Source organism: Oryctolagus cuniculus, chromosome X (genome assembly GCF_964237555.1).
Source record: "Oryctolagus cuniculus chromosome X, mOryCun1.1, whole genome shotgun sequence".
Taxonomy (NCBI): Eukaryota; Metazoa; Chordata; class Mammalia; order Lagomorpha; family Leporidae; genus Oryctolagus; species Oryctolagus cuniculus.
In genome coordinates, this window is record NC_091453.1 from 68,770,126 (window position 1) to 68,775,466 (window position 5,341).

Below are 5,341 nucleotides of genomic sequence, written 5' to 3' on the forward strand. Positions count from 1 at the left end.
TGCATTTAGGTAATTTAGTGAAACACACCAGTGATCATCTCCCCACAGAGACACTAATTTGAACAGCTATTCACCCACCAATTCACCTTCAGAAGAGGCCACAGAAGCCAGGGAAGTGCCTGGTTTTAATATAATAATTATAAAAGGCACAGGGAAGAAAGAAGGAAGGAGAAATGCCATGTCACTGATCCCCCATCTTCAACTATTGCATGTAAAAAGATGGCTCATTTCTTTATTGGAAGTCTTTAGACTTGAAACCCCATATCAGGTATGCCATGATAAAAACCAGTGCTGGACAGGGTCAGTGGCTTCGGCCTCGGGCCCATACCTGAACACTGAATCTTTGGACCCTCCTCTGCCAGATGGCTGAAGAACAACCTCCACCACCCTCTTCCAACTTCTGGCAGATAGCAGAAAAAGAACGCAGCTATTGGGGAGCAGAGTAGGAGACAAAACTTAGGAATTTATTTTGGAGCTCAGAGCCAAATGTCAGTGTAAGATCCAGTATCTGATTAAGCCTAATGCCCTCTACCTTCAGAAAAGGGCTCACAGGCAGAACCACTAGAACTGCCTAAGCGTCAAACGGAAAGCTGTATCCCAGCGAGTCAAACTAATTTCAGCATGGATTGCCAGCAGCTGATGAATATGTGAAGACAATGTGATACATACACCTACTGGAATACTATTCATTCACAAAAAGGATGAAATGTTTTCATGTACAGCAACAAAGATGGTACTTAAAATTATTATTTTAACCGAAACAAGCCAAGCACAGAATGACAAGTACCACACAATGTCACTCACACGTGGAATATAAAAATTTGATCTCATGTAAGTTAAGAGGATAGTGATGATTACCTGAAGCTGGAGAGGGCAGGGGGAAGGGAGGGCTGAGAAAAGGTTGATTAAAGAGGAGTAAGGATTTTTGTTGTGTTAATGCTCAGTAAAGTGACCATTGATATAATAATATACTGTATATCTTTAGATAGATAACTAAATGAATTTTGAATGTTTTATATTAAATACATCAAATATTTGAGGAGCTGCATATACTTAATCTGAATGGACATTATACAATCTACTCATATATAAAAAAATCACATGGTAATTCGTAAACATGTACAATTTTATGTATCCATAATAATTTTTTTAATTACCAAAATAAGAAGGTGAAAAACTAGAGATATTCTTAAAGATTATGAATTATCACAATCAAAACCCATTTAAGTTATAAAAGCAGTCAGTCATGAAGCATTATTCCAGTTTAGTTCTAGATAAAAAAATTAAATGTTTGATAAATGAATTCTAGGTAAATTATGAATTAATCAAACACTAGGGTAAAGAAGATTGGGAATTGTCCGGTTACTGGTATTGTACAAAATGCCATATGAAACTGATAAATCAATACATGTTTCAGTATACTAGAACTAGTGGATGTGAAGTGATATCATATTGTATTTATTTAATTTTCTTGATTCATAAACTCATAAATGGGTAAATAACATTTCATATCAATACAATTGAGTATTATTTTGTAGCAAAGGAATGAAGTAGTGATACATGCTACAACATAAATAAATCTTGAAAACATTATATATTGTGAAAAAGCCCATCACAAAAGGCCATATATTATTTGATCCCATTTATATGAAATGTGCAGATCGTCAAATTCACAGAAACAGAAAGCAGATTAGTGGCCTCCTAGGATTTGTGGAAGAAAGTAATGGGTACTGAAAGATAGTGGTGATGGTTGCACAACCCTATGACTATCATAAAATACAAATAAATGTTTAAACTGATGTAATTTATGGTATGTGAATAATAACTCTAACTTTGCTATTAAGAATTACTATATGAATCAATAAGCAAAATTATACTATAAATAATAGCTTTGAGAAAAATGGGAGCTAGTATAAGAATATGTCCTTCTTATACTTATTAAGTAGTCGATAAACATCAGAGAAGATGAATCACAAAAAATAATAGTCTGCATCTAGGTATTATTTCTTACAAAGGGACCCTGAGAACAGAACATCTGAAAAATGATATAACTTGTGTCCTTAGAGCTTCTCAGAGGTTCCCTGTCCCTGTATGTTATCAGGGACAGGGGGAAACTCACATGGTTCAAAGTGACACATTGGAAATAGTTCGACTTTGTAATTCCACCAAGAAAAATGATGGGGTGTGGAGAGAGTAAAAGGAGAGGGGATGGGGAGAGGCATAAGGGAGAGAGAGAAAGGAGAGGGGGCAGGGGGCAGGGAGAAGGAGAGGAAAGAGGGGCCAGGGAAGGGGGGCCTAGGGAGAAGAGAGAGGGGAGGGGTCAAGGGAGGGATAGAATGAATCCTGAAGGGCTGTGGTTTTATTTTATACAGTTTTTAAAAATATTTATTTATTTGAAAGTCAGAGTTACACAGATAGAGAAGGAGAGACAAACAGAGAAGTCTTCCATCTGCTGGTTCATTCCCCAATTGGCTGCAATGGCTGGAGCTGGGCCAATCCAGAGCCAGGAGCCAGGAGCTTCCTCAGGGTCTCCCACGTTGGTGCAGGGGCCCAAGGACTTGGGCCATCATCTACTGCTTTCCTTGGCCACAGCAGAGAGCTGAATCGGAAGTGAAGCAGCCAGGACTCGAACTGGCGCCCATATGGGATGCCGGCACTGGAGGCAGCGGCTTTACCTGCTATGCCACAATCCAGCCCCAGGATTGTAGTTTTCATTTGGAGAAGTAAATACTGCAGAAGGTGGAGATAGGGTAAACATAGATGAGTAAAAATTTAAAGGACAGATGTACTCGAAGCCATTTTGGCAGATGTGGAAAAAACAGAGATGAATTTGCACGTTTGGTGCATGCGAGTATGGATAGCCACTAATGGCTATGTGCCTCACCCAGGTGCCATGATGATATCTAAGCAGCTGGAAATGTCTTTGCCACACTAGGAGGAAAAAGATGAAATGAGGACAAATTCCGAAAAAAACGAACTGAACACTTCAATAACAGCAAACCAAAAAGCGAGGAGCTCATCCAGAATTGACTAATACCAAGCTTCTGCCAGCAGGTGGAATCAAGGTTCAAGTATGAAATTAAGTTTGATCAAAAAAATAATGACTTCCTGGAACATTTGCATAAACAGTTTATAAAAGTCATGGTTGATGCATAAAAAACAAACATAGGGCCGGCGCCGCGGCTCACTAGGCTAATCCTCTGCCTGCAGCGCCGGCCCAAGTGCTTGGGCCCTGCACCCGCGTGGAAGACCAGGAGGAAGCACCTGGCTCCTGGCTTTGGATCAGCCCAGCGCGCTGGCCGTAGCGGCCATTTTGGGGGTGAACCAACCGAAGGAAGACCTTTCTCTCTGTCTCTCTCTCACTGTCTAACTCTGTTTGTCAAAAAAAAAATAGGACATTTTATTATATTTATTATATTTAATTGCACAAACACTATTAATATTTCACCCCTTCATGTATAATCATCGTATCCCTTATACAAGGGACAGGTAACCCAATCCACAGTTGGATAAGATTTCAGAAAACAGCTAGTCCCATGCACTCTCCTTACTACACTGGGTCCCTTCACAAACCTCTCCAATCTCCTTAACTATATCTGGTCCCTTCTCAAATATCTATCTCTAATGCTTATAAACTGCTGTTAATTCTGGTCTCATTCATTTATTTATTCATTCTGTAAATATGTGATGGAAACATATGGAGTTGCAAAAGGAAACAGGACAGGCACATAATAGTGGGAAAGACAAACATTAAACATAGATCAAGTACCTTGATCTTTCCCTGACTTTTTTAAAAGATTTATTTATTTACTTGAAAGTCAGAGTTATACAGATAGAGGAGAGGCAGAGACAGAGAGAGAGAGAGAGAGGTCTTCCTTCGGTTGGTTCACCCCCCAAATGGCCGCTACGGCCAGTGCACTGGGCTGATCCAAAGCTAGGAGCCGAGAGCTTCCTCCGGGTCTGCCACACAGGTGCGGGGCCCAAGGACTTGGGCCATCTTCTACTGCTTTCCCAGGCCTCAGCAGAGAGCGGGATCGGAAGTGGAGCAGCCGGGTTATGGGATGCTGGCCCTGCAGGCAGTGGCTTTACCCGCTATGCCACAGCGCCGGCCCCTTTCCCTGACTTCTATGAAGCCATGAACTTACAATGGAAGATAAGAGAAAGCAAATACAACAAAACAACTTACCACAGCTTGTACCTGTTTGGTAAGATAATTATAGAAATAATAGTTTATGGAATCTATGATGGATGGGAAGAAAAGTAAGAATAAGAGGCAGTTACTCAACAGCAGAAACTCAGAGATGCAAATGGACTAGAAGTTAAAGAAAAATTATGGTGGGAGTGTTTGAGCAAGCATTCTGGGAAGATAGGGGACTGTGACAGGGAAACAGTGTGCTTTATGGGTCATTAGAACATTACAGAGTCAGTTCAAGTAATGCAGTCTTCAGAGTTAGTACTGCAGCTTGATCATTTCCAACTATTATGGACTGAATATCTGGGTCTCTTCCAAATTTGTATTTTGAAACTCTAATCTCCAATATGGTAGTGTCTGGAGGTGAAAACTTTGCAAGGTAATAAGGTTTAGATGAGTTCACATGGTTAAGTCGCCATGATAGGATTAGTGTCCTTTTAAGAGGAAGAGACAGGAGGAGCTCTCTTCACTATTTGGGAATAAATACAATGAGAAGGCAGCTGTCATCATGCTGGGAAAGGTCTCTCTCCCAAATTTAAATCTATTGTCACTGTGAATTTAGATTTGTAGCCTCCAGAACTGTGAGAAAGTGAGTGTTGTTTAAACTTAGAACCTGTCTTCTGGTCTACAACAAAAATTATAGCTTCTGATAGAATTTTTCCATCATTTGGATTGAATCAATATTAATATCAATTAATATTGCATGGCACATAACAAGCACTCAATAGATGTTAACTATTGTGATTAGTACAGTAATCTTTACTTCAATCTCTGGAATGACTCAAAGGACCCATAAAGACCCTTAGGAATTTGGAGGGAGGATCAATGTAAACAAGGAAAAATCACAGGAATAATATATTAACATAAAGAGTAATGTATTAACATTCATATAGTCCTTACAGTGAGTTTACAAGGCACTTCCAAGTATATCTTTGTGTGTGTATGTGTGTATTTATAAATATATTCAGAGTTCTCGGAAGTCACTTACTTCCCCATTTGTAAAATCAAGTTATTACCTGTTAACCTGATTTTACAAGTGGGGAAGTGACTAACGAATGCTCTGATATGAGGCAAGCTATGATATAAACCTGAGTCACCTGACTTCAAGATTGGTGTTCTTTATTCTCTTTTTTCTATTATTATCCTTTA